This window comes from Diorhabda sublineata, chromosome 4 (genome assembly GCF_026230105.1).
Source record: "Diorhabda sublineata isolate icDioSubl1.1 chromosome 4, icDioSubl1.1, whole genome shotgun sequence".
In the NCBI taxonomy this organism is placed as follows: Eukaryota; Metazoa; Arthropoda; class Insecta; order Coleoptera; family Chrysomelidae; genus Diorhabda; species Diorhabda sublineata.
The window spans coordinates 9,360,145-9,383,975 of record NC_079477.1 but is presented as its reverse complement, the minus strand read 5'-3'; the positions used below and the strand labels follow the sequence as shown (position 1 = coordinate 9,383,975).

At 30.7% G+C, this 23,831-nt stretch overlaps 1 protein-coding gene across 3 annotated transcripts in view; it reads left to right on the top strand.

Moving 5' to 3' along the window:
* The window catches only part of LOC130443263 (sestrin homolog), a 147,353-nt gene that overhangs the window by 65,056 nt on the left and 58,466 nt on the right, over positions 1-23,831 (top strand). The window contains exon 2 of one of the 3 annotated variants that reach the window (XM_056777807.1): positions 1,541-1,587. The exons of the other annotated variants lie outside the window; for them this stretch is intronic. The gene's annotated coding sequence lies outside the window, so the exon portion shown is untranslated. The remainder of the gene's footprint in view (positions 1-1,540; positions 1,588-23,831) is intronic. 3 annotated transcript variants of the gene reach the window in all.

Below are 23,831 nucleotides of genomic sequence, written 5' to 3'. Positions count from 1 at the left end.
GCCAACCAGATCTCGCATCAAGTTCTTAAATGTTTCTGCCTTCTTATCTTGTTTACGACGTACTAAAACATTTTATGTAACTCGGTCAGTTAACTAAAACAATTAAATAGCGAGGCCCTTCCTGGATATGACAGTTTGTGAGCTAGTTCATTCTTTAGTGGTCCTTAGTTTTTGCAGCCCGTACACATTGTGCTTTGAAACAAAAACTACATTTCTACACTTCCACTACATAAACATGGATTAATATTTCAGTAAATAATTTAGTGGAGTTTTTAAGAAAATTGTAGAAATACAAAAATAAAAACTGTTCACAATTTTCCTATTTCTTTATGATAGTATTAGACAGTCAAAATCAAATTATGAAGATGCTAAATCCAGAGTACATTATTCAATAGCCCACACGATACATATACACCGGTATGCCTATGTGAAGTATAATTTATGCTGTATACCTGTTTTATTTTAATTCCCAAAGTAATATTTGATGCAAAGACATGTCTATATATGTATTATTTATATAGTTTTTGAATTTAACAGTTAAATTTAACGTTCTTTAGGCCGCGTGATGTTTTCAAGGAATATAATTTCCTGCCTATTCCGTGAAATAAGAGACTGTTCAAAATATGATTAGCAAAATTATGAACATATTTAATTTAATAATATTGTTTCTGGTATATTATGGGTATATTTTATTTCTTTGGGCGACTTATATATAGGTAAATAAATAATGTTTTAAATCTTGGTATTATATGGAACTACCCTCTTCGAAATAACTGAAACAAACACATAAATAAGAGGTATAGTATCTAAATATTTCCAACCACACTGAAACCGTTTTTGTTTATCCTCCAAATAAATCGACAACAATTTAAAATATAATTATTGGAAAAACTGGAATTGTATGTTATTTTGGGATTTATGACATTCATTTACCGTAGTATAAATAATTTTATCCACTCAACCACAGGATCCTATCCACTGCTTCGCCAAGTCTTTTTTTTTGGAAACCAAAGTATTCAATACCTGTTTCTTTGGTATTTCTATTAGTGTTTTTTTTAAAAGAAAATAACAGTTAGAAAAACTCTATAATAAACGCTAAACACAAAAAAAATATCAGAAACACACAAAAACCCAGTAAATACGTGCAACTCCAACCTAATCTTAATGGCCAAGAAAACATTATGATTCCAGTGTGACGTGATGCGCGAGGCGTGTCAAATTTGAGCCGACAATTTAGTACCGGTGTATGTGTATCGTAATAAGACATTTGTTTCTAATACTCAGTAAGAAATATTAAAGCACAACTTAGAAGCTAATGTTGAAAGCATTAAAATAAAATCAAAGTTTATTAGAACCGTTGGATGAAAAATTTCCCAAAATAAGTGATTGATTTTAAATATGAACGAGTAAGATTCCACTTGTGATTTACTTAAAATTTTTTGTCATTAACAGAAACTTTTTATAATTATAAGCAGAATATATTTAGCAAAGTAACTTTCTCTGTATATTTCTCATATTTATTTGCTTTTATTTGTTACAGGTGAGTTTTCTACCAACTTATTCAAGTAATACATAACCTAGAAATCAGTAAGTATAAAGTCGTTCTTTTCATAGAGATTTTATCGACATAATTTATTGGAACCATAAAAGAACTGTTTTCCACAAATACATTAAAATCATACTTCTCACTTTTATGAGATCAAAGACCAACCGCAAATCGGAGAAATTGATATTAGTAATTATGAAAAAAAAAACAGAAAATGTAATGACAGCTTTTTTTAACTAGAATAAAAAATACATATTTGTGTAATAGTGTATTATTTAAACAGTGCTAAACCCGATCGAGAAAAATCTAAAAAGGAATTCAAGTATGCAGATGGAATTTGGATTATAGGAAAACAAAACAGAATTTTTTAAAAAAAATTAAGATATTTATTCGAGAAGTCGCTACAAAGACTATGGAAATCAATAAACCAAAATAAACTGTAAAGTCCAGAAGTTCGGATTTTTGGGTTCAGTTTTATACGAAAATGGAAAACTACAGTAGGAAACACATGAAATAAGAATATCCTAGGAAATAGTGTTAAAAAAGTAAATTATAATCCTCAATATTAATCGTTATAATTTCTCATTAGTTTTATTTCGAAGTGCAGAGTTGGTTGAAAAAAGTGTCATATAAAGCGACCCACGTTTATAGAACAGCGACATTTCTTGTCTGGTGAGCCGCGCAAGTATAACAATACAAATTTATGGTATATTACATTTCGTAAATATGCTGCGAATACAAAAACCCTGAATATGGAATTATAGGTGCAAAATATAAAAAAAAAGTTTTTCACCATATTAATTCTTAGCTTAAGCTTAGGCAAGTTTGAAAAACTTTTCAGTTTTCTGTTCCTTATCAATTTTGGTTAGTTCATTCAATTCTAACTGATACTCAGTAATGTCATTAGTAATTAATTTGACTCAAAAAAATAAAACTTCGTTCCATAGAAGGATCAATTCACATGAAGAAATCACCAAGCTCATAACCATTCTTAAACCCTCACTAAGATTTTGGAAATTGAACGTACGGTTTTCTAATAAACCTGAATTTTGAATCAGCCAACCAGGCATAGCAAGTTGGTGTTGCTATGGAACCTTCCGACTGACTTCGAATATCGCATCATCCAATCGAAACAATATGTTAAAACTTCCTCGTGGCTGCACTCTTACGGGTTCACGTATCTATGGTTGCCCAACTTATCCGAAAAACCATTCCTTAAAAATTGATTGGCCCCTCCATTTCTTTATGGAGACCTGATTTCGGTTCTGAATAACTAAATGAGACGGTTCATTGCAGGCGAAATTCTTTAAAGCACTCCTATTTTAAAATAGACAACCTCAAAAAAGTGCAAGTAGTTAAAAAACGTGGTGCAACTTCTTCTAATAATTCCTCACGGCAATGCGAAAGCATTTTGGTTGAAAATTAATTACTTATAGGCCAAAGATTAATGTGATATGCTCTACAAAAAATTAGTGGAGTAGATATTTACAAATCTATGATACTCTCTATGAGGAATGCATACTCAAGATATGTGCAGTACAAAAAGTCACAAGTTTTGATGGAAACTAGAAAAACTGGAAATTAAAAAAAATTTTTGTTGTTTTATTATACTTTTTTTTATTTTCTAAAATAAAAATTCATCATCATAAAAGTGTAGTAAATCACGAAATATCAATCGGGAAAATGTGGAAATAAATCTAAGAAAACTGGGAGAAGGACTGGAATTTGATTTTCAATTTTTACTAGACTATGCTATGTCAAATTTCTCACAGCATTGCATAACATTCATTTCACGATCATATTACATATTATCCTGGATGAGTTTGAAGGTTCTTCTAATGTGATAGAGCTTGAAGATAGTGTTGGTAAAAATGCTAGTATTATATTTGGATGCATAATAATTATAAGTTAGCGATGATGTTCTGGTGCCTTGACCAAAACTAAAACTACTTAAGAGTCTAAATTGTTTTTAATTAAGTTGCATGTTCAGAAACAAAAAATTTCGGAACAAGTCATAAAAATATAGCTTGAAACCCACGCTTTCTTATTACCACTTCAAAACTCTGGCAGGTTCTTGTTTTGATTTTTTCAAGTATAACTCCAGAATAGATTAGAACGTAACAGCACTGTAACTCTAATCTTCTTTGGCTCAAATCAAGGGGCGTCCAGAACGCTCGTCGTCATTCGAACTCTCGTTTGAATTCAACTTGTATAAATTAATATCATTCACAGAAAAAATTATTCTGTGTCTTTATGAAAATATTGTATCTACACCATTGCATAGTTCAAACGATCGCCATTTCGCTGTTAATATGCATTGTTCAATGTTGGCCTCCAAAGTATTTTAATTTAAGAACGAGTGATTTAGTGTTTTGTTTATGCTTTCATAATATACAAAGATGAATAATTTGAATAATTAACTTTTAATTGCGATTGATATAATTAATAAGTTTTTTAAATGCAGTTATAAATTATTGGAGAGTTTATAGATCTCTCTAAAATGCTCGTGAATTCTAGATTTTATTAAATTAACTGTTTATTCGAAAAAATAAATTCCTACAATAACTATAGTAATAACAATGAAAGCCGATTCTAGCAATAAAATCTTGAACAGAAGCAGAAGAAAAAAGTACTCTATTTGAACGAAATTGAAGATACTGTTAAAACATATAGTTCACTTTCAAATAGCTGTCAAATTTTAGCTCTCTTCCTTCATTAATTTCTTTCCTAGAATCTATTCAAATGAACCTTTTCTAAGATGAACAATAGAAAAACAAGATTTTCGTGTCTATTATTTTAACAAAAAAATCCCGCTTTCGTGTACTACATAATTTTCTCAAAAAATTAAATTATAGTTAAACGTATTGAATAATTTATTGCATATCGATTATGATTCTTATTAATTATACCCAATCTATCGGAAAGTATCGACAACTGATCCAGAAAACAATATTTACTTTCGAAAAACTTGACGTTTATAACTATATATTACGTTAACGCAGCCTTTTATAAATTGGAATGATTCTTTCCGCTCTCAGAACCTGTGGAAATTTGCCATTTGTGGCATTTAAATATCGTATTTACATGTTTGTTTGGGAACTGTACCCATAACATCTTTCTACTCCAATTGCCACGTACCGGAAAATAGACAAGTTATTTGTGAGACTAAATGGCGTCTTACAAATCTCAGATCGATGATCATACATTGCATTTAATACAGGGCAATTATAAATGAAGACCCAATTTTGGAAATTCATAATTTTAAAATTAACAATCTTCAAAACCATAAAAAGAGATTTTTTTGTAATATTGGTATAAAGGCAAAAACATTTTTTCACTAATACTCTATTAATAAAATATTTATACATATTTATTTGTAGAATTGGCAATTCTGGAAGTTTCCGCTGATAGCTGAATCACCTACAGCTAAGGTTGACTCATGATTCATTGTATAGATAGTTTCTGTAAGAAAGAAAGAAATCCAGATGACACTCTTGCCTACATTCTTGAAACCTTATATTTGAACACCGAAAATCTTTTTTTAAAAAAGAACTTTTTGAATTTGTGACCTATTTTCTTGTTACCAATTATTTTCTACCGGCTTCTCTGGTAATAGAGAATTTTAGGTAGAAATATTTGACGAGCTTAATAGTAATAATGAAGCAATAGATCTTACTGATTCGCAGAAAGAAAATATTGAACTTAAAACAAGATAAGAAAAGTGGTCAGTACTTTGATTAATATATATTAGCCTTTTTATTGGTGCATATCAACAACACATTATAAATAAAACTTTATGAAGAGGGTTGGAAGGATGATAAATTTGAAAAATGTTTCCAAAGTTTCCAATTTGAAAATAGATTTAGCAAATAGACTAAGTCTTATCACAATTTGAAATTCAATAGTTAACAAATAAGCAAAAAGTAATTTTTAATTATAATCCAATGAGTTTACAAACTTATCTATTTCAGCTATTGATTTTTCGTGAAACAGACATTAAAAAGCAAAAAATTACTGTTACACCAGAATTGACGGGAAAAAAATATTTAGAAACTTGTTTTTTGAGGACTGATGCAATGCAATGGATTGCAGTAAATTTATGCAAATACCTAAAAGTTGATAATTGAGAACAAAAAACAAATATATCTCATATAGTATGACAACTAAGGCGTTCCCCAGTTTTAGAACGTTTTCCTATGATTTTTTATGCGTAGAATCGATTTTTCGGGGGTGCCGAACACAAATCTGGTCCAGAAATTTGTTATTAACAATTTAATTGTTTATAAAGCTATAACTCTTGAACAAAGAGAGATTTGAAAAAAATTTACAAACAAAGAAGATCTACGAAAAAGGTCACTGCAATTTTTTGCAAAAAATAAATATTTAAAAAGTCATCGTCAATATAATACGAAATTATTGCAAAATCGACTCACTTTATCGTTCATTACTTGTTTCCTACATGACGTAGAAAGATTTAAAGCAGCTCATTTTAAACGTTAAAGTTTAGGCTTCAAAATGAGATTTGACAGAACTTTCGGATATTATTGATATCATAGTGCTTCAGAGTAGTCATTCTCGTTCCAGCTTCAGCTAAAAGGGTTGCCGACGTTCGGCGTAAACAATGATCAGGGTAGGAAGTGTTATGTTAAGGAAGGTGTTTATGTACCAACAACTCTTATTCAATAAAAGCGAAAATACGTGTGTAACATAATCCTGTATATATTTTAATACTTCCATGTCTGGTTATAACTCGACTTTTCTACACGATATCATTGGCATAATCATCTTGGGCTAAATGTCAGTGAGACAAAATTGATAAGTCTGTAATAAACATCGGTATTTATCACATTATGATATTCCTAATTATCCCTTAAATATATAAACAATTAAGATTCTTGTAATTACTTACCAATTAACAATATTTTTCAAGTTCGTATACGTTCTGTTTATATTATTGTCAACACTCTATAATATATTTAACTCATGCATGATTACATAATAATGACATCGAGCACTGGTGATAAAAGACAAGGCCAAACTTACAGTTTATGTCTGAATTAAATTGTTGTGCATGCCGTATTTAGACAGCTTAATCAAGACTCGTTAAATGTAATTTTCGAATTGAAATGAAACCAGTATTGTTAATAAACACTCGTTGAGGAGACTAACTAAAACAGGGTCAGTTATTACAAAAAATTAACTAAATACGGGGGATAATGAGATAAAAGGTCGCAGATTACAGAATTAGAAAACTATATATCGTATGTGAGGAAAGTGAAGACTGGCTGAAACTTTGCTATTGACTAAAGTTTCTTAAACGAATCTGAAACTTTGTTTATGGCTATTTTTCCTAATGAAACGTGCAACTTTTCTCTGTACTGTTTGTTTGTAACTGACTTTTTGTCCTACTTCAAGCGATCAGATTCAATGTAAAATTTGCAGAGTTGTCAAAGACTGATGATAATTAGTTAGATTAGATTTGATTCGCATTCATAAATTTCTTTTTGAATGTTTTGCATGAGAATAACACAGATAAAGCTAGTGGACGAATTACGTTCCAGACCAAATGGAGATGCAACCATCAACTCATATTAAAATAGCAAGTTGAACGAAAAAGCAAAAAATAAATTATAGTTTAAAAAAAGTAAGAAACAGACTTTTAACAATAATCAATCTAAAAAGTAAAAAAAAAATTCTTGGCACCAGAATAAAATTACTCATGAGAAAATTAATGTCAGTAGTATAAAGGCGTAGTGCATTTTCTATGGAATTTTGAAACTAATTTTGAGATTTCGAAATGAAACTAATGAGAATTATAACAGGAGGCGTCGAGTCCTAAATCGAGTCATCAATTTGAGCGAGTTGGGTAAATGGAAAGATAGAAATTAAAGGAAAAATAAAACCCACTTAGTGAGTGATTTTCGGTAATTGAAAATTAAGACAACTCGGAATTGGAATCAAACACAGATTTATTAGTTAAGCACTAGAAGCTTTACCATTTAAGCTATCCTATCCGCATTTATATACCCCTAAGCAAAAAAATCTATTTAAGTCCTACATTCGCTGTCAAAAGTCTTTAGCTAAAAATCTGTAGCTCCCATCCTTTTTAACATCAAATAGCCATTAGTCTTAGTTTTACAATAAGTGGTCTATATTTTTATTATGTCTCCACTCGATCTCATTCGATGCTGTCCCATTCTTCAGTAAGCGCCGTTTTGAGATCCGATTTCGTGGCTGGTGCAGGATTTTTAATCCGAACTTTCCTCTAAGTTCATTCAATGAATGCTCGATTGGATTCACATTCGGGCTACACATATGTTCTATGTATAGGTGCAATAAAAACTAATCCGGATTCTGCTTCTATTGAAATACCCGCCCAAACTTTGCGCGAATCTTTCTCCAGGTATTCTGCAGACTAGTCCTCTTCTATCGCTTACATTTAGGCACACTCTGCTTTCCCCATTTTTCGTCGAAATAACGTATTCTCTGCTGGCTGCTCGTTGGCCTGTAGTTAAATTGGGGCCAATAGCTGGCCTTTTTAGCTCAAGGTTAGTTAGTAGTTAGGTTAGTTAGTTAGTTAAGTCTGTTCCGAAATCTCTCAGTCTCTTGGTAAGGACGGTAAACTATGGAAACAGCATACTGACTCTGGCCTTGTCTAAATAGTGTGACCGTTTAAGCATCTATATTACTTGTGTCCATTCTCAGATAGAACTCCTATGTGTTGTTAACGAAGATGTGTTCTCAGTTGACATTTAATGGCTAACTATAGTGGTGAGGCAGGTAGATAATCTCTTATAATAATCATTTAATTAGTACTATTGTAAACAAGTATAAAAAGGCTGATTACCTATCATAACATATTGTTGCAATGTGAGAGCAAAAAGCGTTACAATATGTTATATGATTTTGAAGCTTACGAGTATATCACCTCAAGGCGTTGTTTTGATTTTTTCAAAGTATCATTTACTTTATTTTTTGGATAACTCTCACCATTTCGGTCAGAAATCACACGTGCTTTTTTCATTCCATAACCTCAACGTACACGGATCTAAAAAACTGACATAATAAATAGAAATTTCTTAATTCAAGTTCTTTGTCTTAATTTTTATTAAAATAACATAGTGAACAGAAAAATAAGATCCAGAAAAAAACTCATACGCGTATGTAACACCACATCGTACGCTGTTTAGACTATATTTTTGAATTATCTGAGTGGTTTCTAGATAAATATCCAATCAGATATGGTGATTCGTTGCAAGTGCAGCAGTAGTGGATCCTTGAGGATTAGAAAAAAAGTATCGAATAGAAGCGCTTCAAGTGCCTAAAACGAGAACATGAAGATCAATAAGAAAATGGTATTATTAAACGTTTTGAACAATTAAATTCAATTCAATATTCTACCATAAAACGCCTTATATAGGTGGTGAAAGTAATAATGTGTAATTTATAATATTTATTGAACGCGTGGATTTAAAACAATGGAGGATAATATTTACTTGCTTTATTGAATGTATTGCGTCAAATAAAATATTAATTCAAAACTCTGAATCGCTCCATTTGTTTATCAACAGGGCAAGTTGTGTGGATAAAATGCTTTTCTTTAATTTGCTATCATTTTTGAAACGCTTCAATAACCTATATGAAATTCCAATATAAAAATTTAAATTATAACTTTATTGTGAATTATAATATAACTTAATATTTTATTTTATAAAAAAATTATAAAGAATAAAGAGTACATTTCGAGACTACTAGCTGACAACTTTTTTCAATAATTAGTTGAAGTTTCCCATTCTACGAATGTTATGTGTTTGATTTGTAATAAATTTAAGTTTTTGAGTATTTTTTTGCAAACGAGCAACTATTAAACTAGAAACTATTATATAAAATCCATATTTATCAACATACAGAACATATATACAAACATGTTTGCTTAATTTAACGATAACATTTACTTATATCTATTCAACCAATGTTATATATTTTATCAATTTTATCAATTTTTTTTAGGGCACTTCCTTGTTAGAAAATAAATATAAAGGTTTATCTAACTCTCAAGAACGCAGTTTCGTATCTTAATAAAATTATTTCGCATAATTCGTTCAATAACTTTTATATTGAAATAATATATTAATATTAAGTTTTAGTAAATAACTGTTTAAAAATGCGTTCATTAAACATAATGTTTTCCACCAATTTTGTATTTTTTCCATGAATTTACATTTATATATGTTAATGTGATCTTTTGGACCTGAAAATCGTTTCATTTTGCTATAATTCAAATGCCATTAGCCCATTGTTTGTGATCTGCACAATACCGATTCAGTCAAACTCTGAATTATATTTTTATATAGCAAAATATCTATCTACTGTTTGAAATAAATAATAAGTCTCGGTCAACTTGAACGAAATATTGCAGAAGTTCGTTCAACAACAGTGTAACATTTGAGCTTTATATCAGTAAACAAGTGACAGTTGTTTAAGCTCTCGCGTGAAAAGAGTCATATTTAGTATTGTGACAGTTTTTGTGTATAACTTTTCGTGAATTTCATAATATCTTCAAGTGAAATAGTGTTTCCATTAGAGTTATGACTTTTTTATTTCAAAATTCTTCACATGAAATTAATATTGTGTACAACAAAGCAGTTAAATTTTCAGTTGTGTCTGAGTAGACTTTGTGACAGCTGTGAAAAAATTACAGGAGAATATAAAGAAATAATTCAGTCTATAACCTGCAAGCAGTATTTCCTACCTTCGAGGAACTGTCTTCTGTTACAAATCAATAACAAATATTCTCAATTTTACTATGTCTGAGTTGGATACGGGATCAACAAAGTGCTACCTGTGGGATAAGGGACTTGATAATACGAGTAGAGGAACCGAAAGGATAGGTTCATCTCTACTTAATTTATAGAAATATTCATCGATGAATTGTCTATTTGATCGCCTGACATTAACAAACAATTCTCGAAACGAAAAGGATTCTTCATAATGAATAATTACCAAACTAAACTTCTTTCGAATTATCTAAAAAATCACTTTCAGATTGAATCCAATAGAAAACTTTCCAACACCTGAAATCTTGATATTAACGTATCCATGTCCTCGACGTCCTTGGAAAGGCATTGAATTCCATTTTTAGATAACAATGGTGGTGAACGATGCCTATTCCAACTGAATAACGCATCGATTCATGTCACTGAAGATGGCCTGGTCCGAAGCAAGAAAATTTTGAAAAATTGAAGTGGCTGTTTTCCCGACATGACATAAAATAATGCTTCGAGGATTTGACGTTAACATTTACCAGTTTCAGATATATTAGTTATTAAAACTAGGTATAGGTTAGAATTTCATATATTTGGGAATATTCCAAACGAAAAATTTCAGATAAGAAAATAACTTACCAAAAAGGGTAAAAAAATTATTTATTTCGAATGTAATTATGTGTAAAATATAATTATGTAAATAATATTGAAAGTTATTTACACATTTATTCAATTAAAAGCATATTTAAACTATAATTTTTCCACTAGAATACCACAAAGCATACTAATACACTTAGTTCTGGAACATTAACGCTGCGCTGTTAATGCACAAAGTAAGGTTTTTAATATATCTCGCATATATAAAATACAATTATCAATAATTACACCACTCATTAGTAGAAATTGCCTGATAGAAACCAACAATGACTATTCGAGTAGTTTCACTTCCAATATAACGGAAGTTATTAAAATACAGTTAAAGGATTATATATCAAATGAAGTTATATTAGGTACAATGAAAGTGAAAGCTGCTCATTTTCATTTAGTCATTGGAGATAAAGAAGATAGTACTACTCAGTATTCATGAAAACACCGAATAGATTTTCATAATCGGATATATTTAGCGAAAATGTTTACGATAAAATGAACATTGACGAATATAAGTTTATTCCAAGCTATCAAAAAACCGTCCTTGGGACGTTTCAAACAATACATATTCCTTAATACGAATAATTCCTTTTTGTGCTCCAATCGACTAGGTATCGTTTTGTGAACCGTTTCCGGGACGGTCTTTTCGATACTAGCACGAACTGTTACAAGAACCGGGCGTAGATGGAGACTGCGCAAAAAATATCATTTCAACGCTTCCAAATTAGCAGGTTGCAACAAACCTTATATAAACAACGTAGTCGAGAACAACACGTTTGATGCGCGGCAAAATAGCAATCCGAAGAGAATATTCGTTGAACGTTTCAGATACACTCAAACTCAAACATACGAACTAGGAAATCCTCTGTCGATCGAAAAAACCATATACATGACAATATCGAAAGAGCCAATAATATGTAAATCGTAACTAAATGTTCAAATAATACAACAGAATATTAATTCAAGTACCTTGGAATTGACATAACCAGTTATGAAGACGTAGAAGATGAGATAAGTGTACAAGTAGCTAGAGCAAATAAGGTCGCGGGATGTCTTCAGAACGTAATATGGCGAAACATTCACAACAGACAAGAAACAGAAGCTCGAATTTACAAAGTAACATTCAGCCCTCGGAGTAAAAAACAATGGAACCAACATATAAGTCTAATGGACAATAGATATATTTATATATCTGGGAATGAAGAAAAACACCAGCCTAATGTTAACAAAGTTGTCTACAATCCATAACATTTTGAGAAGACAAATAGGATGTATATGAAGAAATGGAAGAAACTTCTTGAATTTATAAGTCATTCGGCTTACATTAGAAAAAAACCAAAAACCAAAACTGTCTGATTTCATACCTCAAAAAATTCATGTGTGGGAAACGATTTCTATAGAACAGAGAGAAAATGGCATGTATCTAGACAGAAATCAGAAATGGAATCCAATTTGTATTTATGCAGATGCAGGGGGGAGCAGTTCCAGAAAAATGTAGTTGTATCCAAAATTGTTAATTAAATTGGCCAAAATTAGTTTCTGGTTGCTGAACAACTTAATTTATGGAACTTCATGGGATATTTCAAAACGAAATGGTTACTATTGCTTTAAACACTTAAGAATTCTAAGACTCAAAAAATTTGAGGAAACTACATGAGCATGAACTAACTTTACAGTATAAAGTTAGCCCTCCTATGTCGCGGATCAAAAAAACCGACTTTCCATAGCCAACTTGGAAGCAAAATACGAGTATTCATCGAATGACAAGCATACTACGACCATACGACGCGTCCAAATATACCAGCCGCTGGTAACAAGCGCCCAACGTTGGAAGCTGCTGAGACATTTGCTTGTATTTTCTCAAAACTCCCATGTTCTACATTTTGGCATCCATTTTATAGTCTGGATGAAATGATTTTAAATCTTCAACCAGAGCCAACGCAAAGTTGTTTTCTGGTACAGTTTCACCACTTTTTCTTTTTTATGTATTCATTCATCCTCTCGTCCATCCTTTGCATTAACTTTGTAATCATTCCAATCTCTTCCCATGCCTCTTTTTTCAAATTACGGTCACTAAATTCTCTGCTTTTTTAGTCCGATATTACCTAACGATTTTGAATTTCACTCTGTATCAATATTCGAATCTCCCAATTACGCCTTCATGATACGAGGGTGCACCTACGGCCTCTCACATTCATTTCTTGTTACGGATTGAAGTGAGCCGTCTACGCTGTTATTCGCAGTAATCTCGTTTGGCGTGCGCGGCGTGATCGTTGCGCGCCCGCTCCGTTTTGAAGACGCTCGCAACCCGCTACTATGATAAGGCCCTTAGAGTTTACATTCTCCTATATTATGTAAAATTTTTCCAATAGCGTATAACAATGATTCATTGCGTTAATATACCGATATCCTACAATATATTGGTATTACAGTTGTTTACCAATTTTATTTAAACGATAACAAATAATATATGACTTCCTTTTGGATTTTATTGCAATTTATGATTCTGTTCGAAAATTGTTGTAAACAATTAAATTTTATGCACTATCACTGATAGTGAATATAAAGCGTGATTAAAAACAATTTCAATTTCGGAGAAAAATAAATAAATCGATATTCGAAAACAACGTATAGCGGTAAACAAACGTTGTCAAATGTCGCCAGGAAGGGAAGATAATATATATTTTACACGTGGCGGAAAATACTATAATGATGCCAACTAATAAATTCTTAAAGAATTTCAATCTTGTTTATTTCTTAAGTAAAAAAATCTATTTATATTGTCTGGCGCATGTACATAAATATTTTTTAATATTTTTTAGAATAGCAAAGATATTTACAGTATGGTACAAAATGAAAATAATATAAATAATATCTACAAGATAGATTAAACTGCCGCATTCGTGGGAATAACTTGAACTCCTGATGACAAATCTTTTATAGTTATATAGTTCTAAAAACATCTTTAAATTGAAAAAAACTGACAAAATTCTATAAAAATCCGTTGTCTAGTGTGAAAAGAGGTATTTAGCGACGCTCAGCGGATAATTCAAACTAAAAAATTAAAATCAGGGAATCTGATAGGTCACCTAAAGTTTCTACACTAGATAAAGCTAAAATTCAGTGACAAACTAAATGATTATGACTAAATGATTAATACATACATATCATTCGAAGTGCTAATCAATGACTAGGAGTCAATAAAAATCTTCTGCAAGCTCGAAATGCATCTCTCTGGTATACAAATGGTTCAAACTAGCTCAAGGAACTAGATTGGATCTAAATACAAGGTCTCTATGCCACTAGAGAAAGCACATACAATTTTTTCAGTAGACTTGCTGGCAATAAACATGTGTGCTTAAGAGTGTTTAAATAAAAATCTCGCTAGAAATCTTCCGATTACCAAGCGAAAATGAAGGCTATTCAGTGCAGGTTCAAGGTAGTGTTTGAGTATAAACAATGAGGAAGCCGACTAAGCCTTGTTAAAAAGGAGCAATCATACTAATGTGGCCTCTTGAGATATCATATCAACAATGAACTGAATGGATGGCTAAAGAATCAGATGGACTCTTACTGGAAGAACATTAGAGCCCAAGATAGTCCATAACCATATCAGCTAAGAAGTTTGAGAAAATTGTTGACTTGTCCAGAAACATCAATAAACTGGTGGTCAATCTTTTGAAAGGTTGCTGTCTCGTCAATTACCACCTAAAGACGATAGACACATCGAGAACGACAACTGTAGATTCTGCAGGGCATTTAGTCTGCGAATGTCCTGTTCATCCGAGAAAAAGGCTAAGGTACCGTGTGAAGTGGAACAAAAAATCCACAAAAATATCTTTTAGGGTAGAAAGCCAACACGATTCCCCAAACAATGTCGTATTTGAACCAGGTTAAAAAATCTTTTTATGCGAATTAGTTAATCTCTTTGAAAAACTCTCTTATGATTATAAATGTGAATAGAATTAAATTAAATGTTTTGATGTTATTTCAAAGTTGAATGTTTCACAATTTGTATTTCGCATATATTTGAATTAAACCCCTGGTGAATTGATGGAAATATCTCAATTTTGTTCTTAAAAAAGAATTGATTTGTTTCAAAGCCAGACACTGACCTACATTAACTTTCAACGTAACGCTAATAAGCCATATTCAATTAAAGCGTTAAACATAGAGAAACATTCTGAAGAGAATACGGAAAGGGATTTATTGGCAAAAAATTTATAATCAGTGAAGCAATAACCAGCGCTGAGTGCACTACCTTGTTTAACGGATAAAATATAGGTACATTCTCTCGGATGCGATTAATATTTTCCTTTCCTGATTTTCAGAGAATAGAAGATGAAATACAAATCATTAAATATTTTCATAGAAAAATGGAATATATGATTTTCAATAAAAATTTAGCTAGATTTATGGTAGACTAGGCTTTGTTTTGGTTTCTCGTATTTTAAAGTTATACTAATTTGATCTAATGAATTTTGAGAGGTCCCTAAAATGTTTTTTCAATTTATTTCAAAAGGTTGTTGGAGTATACCTACGTCATAAATGAGATATCAGAGTAATTATTAATAGCCACATTTCCCGTCTGTCGAAGGGTAGCATCAGCATTGAATAAGTATATTGGACTTGAATTAGACACTACTTGAAGTATTTTAATGCACTTAATTACTTAGATATTACAAACAAACTGAATCATTTTTTGAAAACAACAATGATAATCTCTGCTTAATTACGTGTTAAGATGAACACATTTTGTCATTCATAATCTTAGTGAGTCCCGTTGGTGTGATAAAAGCTCTAAACTCCTAAGATATTTATTCCTATTGGGCATCAAGGTGACTTTTTATTTTTTGTAAACAAATTCTGTTTGGCTCCTCCAAGCTTTTGCTCGCTTAGAACGCTATTTTCATGTTTGCCTCTGCTGTCTTTTGTGACTTATTTCACCAAGTTAACGAATGTATTTAAGTTAATAAGTCTTTATTAAATTATTAAAAAATTATATACATAAACGTTCTTCCTGAATCACTTTATTTATTGGTGTTACCCGAGTAGAAATTCGATCAATAGATTTTATGTTTATTACAAACGGTAGATGAAGGGAGAAAGTTGTTTTCTAATATTTATTCCAAAAACTGTTATAAAATAATAAAACCAGTATTAGATGGTGAAGCACCCTATAATTTGGAATTGGCAACATTATCTGTTTTCAAATTTGGTGCCAATTACATTTTTTATTTTCAAAACAAACTTCTCATGTGTTGACCTGTAATAAACAAATTAACATTATACGTACAAAATATATAGTTTGCTTAAAATAAATTAGGTCACTCATATCCTTTTTAATATCAAAAAACGGGTCAATAATATTGTTCTAAATAAAAATATAGGAATCTGAAATAGTATTTATTGTATCACTTATCCATTACTAGTTTTTGCAGAAAAATGTGAATGTAAAAGCGTCTTAATAGGAAAAATATCTACCGATTATTATTTAATTAGCTATTAGTTTATTTAGATGTAATTTTTCTAGATAATTCTGACTTTTAATCGACTTAATAACTTCGCATACTTAATCGCTTTTGATGACAATACGAGTACATGATCAAATAAACAAATTGATGGAATTTTTCGAATATCGAGTGTAATATTTGATTTTTACATCCTTTAGTAGACAAAGACAAAAAAGATGAAAAAAGAAGACATCGTAAGATCGGGCAACAATAAGATTGCAAATCAAAAAGTGAAAAACCAAATCTTCAAACATTATTTTTAAGTTACAAAATTACCCATCACAAATATTCAACTATTCATTATTACGATCAATTAGTAAAGGTGAAATATGATTAAATCCAAAATTAAATTGGGCGCTTCTGATTTTCTAGATTCTCAGAGGTTTTCGGTTATTGAATAAGCCTAGGCATGGGTTTTCGAAACTTGTAACTCAAAAAAATGTTGAAACTCGAATAACTCGAAGACTAAGAGTAATTCGAAAAAAAATGCCCGAAAAAAAATGTAGAGCACAAAATTTTCTACAAACAAGGTCTCCCTCAACGCCGAAAGCCGTTGAATTCCTGCCAGTGCATCTGCTCGCGAATGCCTGCCAATACGAATTTAAGCCAATTTACCTTCCAGTCGCACATGGAAACTCTTGGAAAACTACTTCTTTACAAAAAATCAAAATACATCATGATGGTTGAGATCTCTATTTTCTAATCGGATAAGCTAGCATAATTTTCGACTTCAGAAATTTTCGAAAATATTGCCGAGATGAATAGGTATATTGGCCACATAAGCATTTGTTTCAATGGATCACTCTCCATATAAACAAGCAACTTTTAAACATTTTATTTCAATATTCACAGACTTCTCAATAATTTCTCTTTCACAAAAATGGTGTTGTACTCATTTTGTGCTCTACAGTTTTGGCTCCGGCACGAATTCTACGTAGTTTTCAAGTTATTCGCGAATCAAAATATTTTGGAGCGTCAAACCCATTTTATAATGGAAATTTTGAGGTTAGGAAAAAATTGAAACCTTTTTTGTACGGAATGTTGTGCTCCACATTTTTTGTCCCGGCAGTTTGTGTCGAAATCCTCATAGTTTTCGAGTTATCTGCAATTCGAAATATTTTTGAGTACATGAACCCATTTTACGGTGAAAATTTTGAAGTCGGGAAAAAATGCTTATTGACCAATCTGTAGAGAATTTCGTGCTATAAATTTATTGCTCCAACACTTTTTTTCGAATTCCTCGTTTTGAGTATCAAAATTTCGGAAGTCCGTGCTCGTAATTTTATTAAGAGTTGCTAAACCCATTTAGCATCCCGAATCTCACAGAATCTAGAAAATCAAAACCGTCCAAATTAATTTAAGGTTTTATGTCAAAATCACGTAATTTTCCTGTACTAAATAAGAAAAGTAAGCAACCTACCCCACCTATTAAAGACCAAGATGGGGAGTGGGTCAGAATTATAAAGAAAGAGCTGAGGTGCCAAATATTTAATGAATACATTGAAACCAACAAAGAGATTTAAAAAAACTATTCCAAAATAGATCAATCCTAAAAAACCACTAAATTATGATTTCGTAACAGATAGAATTCTTCAGAAGCTAATAAAAATAAATAGTGGTAATATAGGGCCTAACCCAACACAAAAACTATTCCTCATCATCAAATCAGCTTTTGCAAAAAGTATAACATAGTGGAACAAGTTCATAGAGTAGTAAAGTAGGTAAGCGATATCCTAGAGAAAAAAGTATTGCTATGGTACCATATCACTTTTATGAAATAGCTGTCCTACTTGCATAACTGATCTAGTAAAACATCACTTAGAATTGCAGTTTCCACCTCCACAAACGACATGACAATACTTGCGTCCGTACCCAGAAACAACAATCAGAAATCTACACGATAATTTAAACAATGTAGAAGCGGTGCTGAAGAAATGGAAAGTAGAAGCTAACGAAATAAAAGTCATACTGAATTACTAAATTCAATTAAAGCAACTGGGACTTGTATCAAAAAAAATTCTATTATTTTAAACTGTTGTAAGGCCCAATTGGAAATATGACATAAAGTTACGAGGATATGCTTCCCAATCTAATCTTTTTTTTGTTTATAAATATTGAACAGTTTGTTATGTCGTGGAGTCATTGAAAAACATTTGTATATGAAATAGAATGTTTTATTTTGCATTTTTGCCATTTTATAATACTGTTTCTAATTAAATTAACTGTTTTTAAAATTTATTAACAATTCTTAGTATGAGCTTTAAGCTAAACGTAGTTTCAAATATAAAACAACTTCGTGGTTCTTGAATGCGGCTTACAAACCTATGATAGATCGATTCTCATAAGTAATAATAAACATAAATAATAAAACTGAGTGTATTGCTGAAGTACTGCGGGTTTCATAAAAAATTCTCGCTGACCACCTACAACATATCTCTTTTGTCAAAATATTTTAAAATAATTACATTCTCTTTTGTTCAAAATGGTATGATGTGTATTGAGTGGAGAATTTTTTAATGTATTTGGAACCGATCGTATCGTACGAGTAAGTAGCGTTTTTCTTTGTTGTAAATATTCAGCAAGCCGAGTTCTACTGTACCAATTATCTGTATGGAAAGAATAACCCATGTTCAGTAAGTTTCTACCAAGATGAACTACTATTATTTCTGAAAGCGATTATCTAGCATTATCAACGTCGTCAGGAAAGAGAAACTGCTGCTGACCTTGTCCAGTATAAATTTCAAAGTTGTACATATATCAGAGGTGCATAGATTAAAAATTTTTACTCCTAATCTGGAACGCTTTGACTTTATATATTTTCGGAAATACAAGCGACTTTTGTATAACATCAACGATTCATCAACAACAACAATCTTATTTGGTTGATAGTTAAGCGTTTTACAAATGGTCTAATAAGGCATAATCTATTATTTGCTTGTATAGCATTTGGGTCAGCAAATTTTTATATTATAGCGCATACTCCAATATATTGAAATTTGTGGTTTTCTATTGCGGTCCATATTAAATAGATATCCAAAGAATATTTTAATTTCTTTTGTGGTAACATCGCGCCATTGTAGACCATGAACTTTAAAATCTAGATGTGGTTGATTTGCAAAATATAATTGAGCTTTCGTATTCGTACATGACACAATAAAATTAAACAATTCATCTGGCAAAAAGGCATCTACACACCTTGTAAAAGATACGTCTTTATCAGGAAATACATCAGGATTTGGACCTGCAATTCCAAAAAAATCTGGCACATTATCAGGTCAAGTATTTCTTCTTTCTATCGTCTATCATATTACATGTAGGTGGATCGTCATCAACAGATGAAGTGTTACTAAGGTCTGATAAAATTTCACCATCAGTACTAGTAAAATTTTTACTTTCACTGTCGGATGTAATATTGTCGAACAAAAAAATGGAGTCTGAATCACTGTCGCTCATGATTAGAGGAAAATTTATTGCCCACATTTTATCTTATTTAATTATTATTTATTTTGTGGTCTATCAGGCAATCTTTTCTCACTCGGTCTCCATTTTGTGATTTTCCTTGTATCCTGTCGTTTTTTCATTCTTTTAATGTGTCCGTACCATTTATTGCAGATATTTGCATAAATAATTTAACTAACACTGTACTGTACAAATCAAAATTTGGAACTAGAATACTTGCAAATTATAAACCATTGCCTCTGCCAGTTAGGCTGAAACCGGCTGCTTATCGGACTAATAAGACAGAGTATGAGGAGAAATATTATACTGGAACATATTCAAAGTATACAAATATTGATAGTTGTTGATAAATGTTTTTCAGTGTAAGTAAAAAATCCAAGTTAAAAGCGACGTACGGCGTACGCCCTGAAGTATAATAAGTAGACGTACGTCCACTTGTCCTTAAAAGGTTAATAATTTTAATTTCATTATGTTGTACTTTGGTATTACTAACAAGGAAATTCAACTTTACTCAGGAGCAGTTTATTAGCTAATTATTAGATAGTTATAGCTTAGAATATACTTTTTCATGATTATTATAATTATAATTATTAAAATAATTCTTCAACACCAAAAAGTATTTTTTCTTTTTTTTTATTTTTTATTCTTTAATTCATTCTATATAGGGTGCAAATTAAAAAAATTCATTTGTTTTTAATAATTAATTTGAAAAACTAAGAATGACAAAAATGTCATGGTTATAAAAATTATTTTTTATCTTCTATTATATAAGCGAACTTATCGGGTTTTAAATCTAGACGAGTGAACTGTCCTTGTTTAATTATTGCCAGCAAAAAATAACATGTAGTTAATTTAAACAATCATTTGGTTTTTTTATCAGTTTTTTTTCAACTCAAAAAATATGTTATTTTAAGTATCTGATTAGAAATAATCGATTTATGGCCTTAACCTGACCTTTTATTACTTTGAAACAGCATCCAAACAAATTAAAGGTCATAAATAGCATTGCCATTTTTTCAGTGGCGTGTAATATCAGTAATATCAATAATAGTACCATAGATATTAATTTTTTCTCAATAGGATACCTGTTATGTTGTCTGAAATTATATCTCCGTACGTGGAAGATGCTCATCATAACTAAGTTAATAGTATTTCCATTGTCTCTGTAATGCAAGGTTCTTACTATTCTATTATGATCGAAACCAACCAAAACTAACGCTTTTATATTTTGCTACTTACTTTTTCCACCGTAATAAAACAATAGAAATAAAAATCTACAAGGAACAAAAATAACCAACCAACAATACGGTTAGGTTTACTTCAGATAACGAAAATATGTTTTGTAAAGTAACGAAAATTTGGATAATTTTTGAAGCAACTAGGCTTCTTCCTAAAGATGCTGCTAGAATAAAATGTTAGTTTCGAGAATTTAAGTGGGAATTAGTTGCTATGGGTAGAAATACATAAGACTAAAATTACTTTGAAAATAATGGCTGCCAAATATTTTACAACTAACATCTTAGCTGAGAAATTCCAATACATCTAAAATTCTGTAAACTCGCATTATATCGTGAAGTATACAAGGTATTAAGTTGTTCAGTTATTAATTGTGCTTAAATGTGATGAAAACAATTCTCATGATGGTGATCGTAGAAGAATGTACGACGAAGCAGCTCACCCATATCACACAACCAAATTACTGAAACTATCTTATGAAACATTTTGAAGAAGTGGGTTCAACTAAAAATCTCACTAAATCTGACTGATGGAAAACCTTAACTATCAGTAAAAATTCTTAGATGTTGAGAAAAGCTTTGTGCATCTATTCAGAAAACTGTTATACATGTTAGTGTAACATGTATTTGTCTGTATCCGTCTATCCGTCTGTAACATAATTAATAAAATTATAAACGCGTATACAAAAATGAGCTGAAGATAATTATGACCGCAATATTGTGAAACTAATACTGAAAATACAGAAACGTGTTGTTTATGGATTGGAAAAAAGGTAAGATAAGTAGTTAGCCAGATCTTCTGATTTCCAGATGAAATTATTGAATATTATTAAATTATATTAGTATTAAAATTAAAAAAATGAGAGTTATTATTCAATGACCGAGTAATGATCGTTATTAAGATGATTTTTGCACCACGACCAAATCTGCTATCAGAGAAAAACACATTATGATTACTAGTGATATTAATTTAATTATTAAAAGTTGAATTTTACCCCGTCATAATATAAGTAGCCCTTCCTAAGTGTGTAATAGTTTTTTCATCATTGTGTAATTTTTGTTCATCATTTCTAAAATTTTCTTCGTCGTTCTAACTTGTTATTTATATTGTTGTTAACGCAACCTTTGAGAAATACGGTTGATTTTCATCTTCTTAATATTGCAAAACCAGTGAGTTTGGAGTATTGTCTACTTCTAGGGACATCTTCTCTCGGTCTCCATTCAATAATTTATTAGGTCCACCGATTGTCTGTTGTTCTGGCTACATGGCTCGCCCAGCCCATTATTCCGAGTACCGCATCCGTTGCACCTCAACATTATTTGCAACATTACCTGGATTTTGCTTATGATAACTTTCTTCAAACAAACATGGATTTCGAAGTCATGATTAAACTTACTAAAGGCGGCCTATTTTAAGCCTTCCCTTCTGCTTATTTCACAGGTCTGGTTATCTCTGCCAATGATGATTTCGTGTCCCAGGTAGGTAGGCTTACTCAACTTTTAACATTACTATTTAATAAAATTATACCTCTGGAATTGTTAATATTATTCATTAGATACTAGTAAGAACTGTCGTCATTACTCTCGATATTCTCTTAGCAATTCGTAGATTGTGTTAATTGTACATGAAAAATATTTTATTTACATTAAAAAGTTATTAAATACTAATATTATATCTATATTAATCGACTCATGCCTATGACTTGAATTATTTGAAAAGACTTGTTCAACTTTTTGAAAATTAACAAGATCATCTTTGAAGACTGTTCAAATATAACCAGCATATTAAGAGATAATAAATGTTCCATAGCGAATTCAAATATAAATTTTATTTCTATATTGATATGTGAAAAAAAAAATCATTGATAAATTTTCGATTTTACAATATATTTAATCATATGAGAATTAATTGCAAAACCAAAGAAATCTTACATATTTCTCTCACAACATACAATGTATTTGTTTCTATGATAATTTCGTTCTAGATTATGAGAATTTTTTTGGTACGCTTATGATAAATGAAGATGTGTACCCATAGCAACGGCATGGTTAATTGAAAATTATACCATCTAGAAATAGAACCACGGCTACTTAATTCAACAGTAATTGGACGAATTTATAAACATAAATTTAATTTTTTTTCATGTACACATATTACAGTTAGGTATTCTACAAGCATATATAATCTTGATTTTTATCTTTCGGGGGAGATATTTGTTTGATGCCAGTAACGTCCTCAGTCTTTATTAGCCTTCGTTGGAATGTCATACTTTTTCTTTATTAAATAAAAAAATTCTGACACTCTTATATTTATTCTACAACCATATCTTAATTTTATTTTTATTAATTATAAGTCCAAACTTCCTGTCCCAATTTTATATGACTTTTCTTGTTATTGCTTTCAAATAATTATTTTGTGAACGTTACATTTAGATGGTTATTACCGAATAAAATAGTTTTAGTTACTTTATTACTTCATCCTCTTCTCAAATGCTTTGTATAACTTTTTCATGCTACTTGTGTTCTTGTCATTTTCTGAGTTATTTCTAAACCTCTTAACTATTTTGGTATTTCTATGTTACTCTTAGCTTCGTACAATCTACTTTTCAACACTCACATGTACCTAGGTTATTGCTTTTCATCTGCGTCTAACCCATTTATAAAT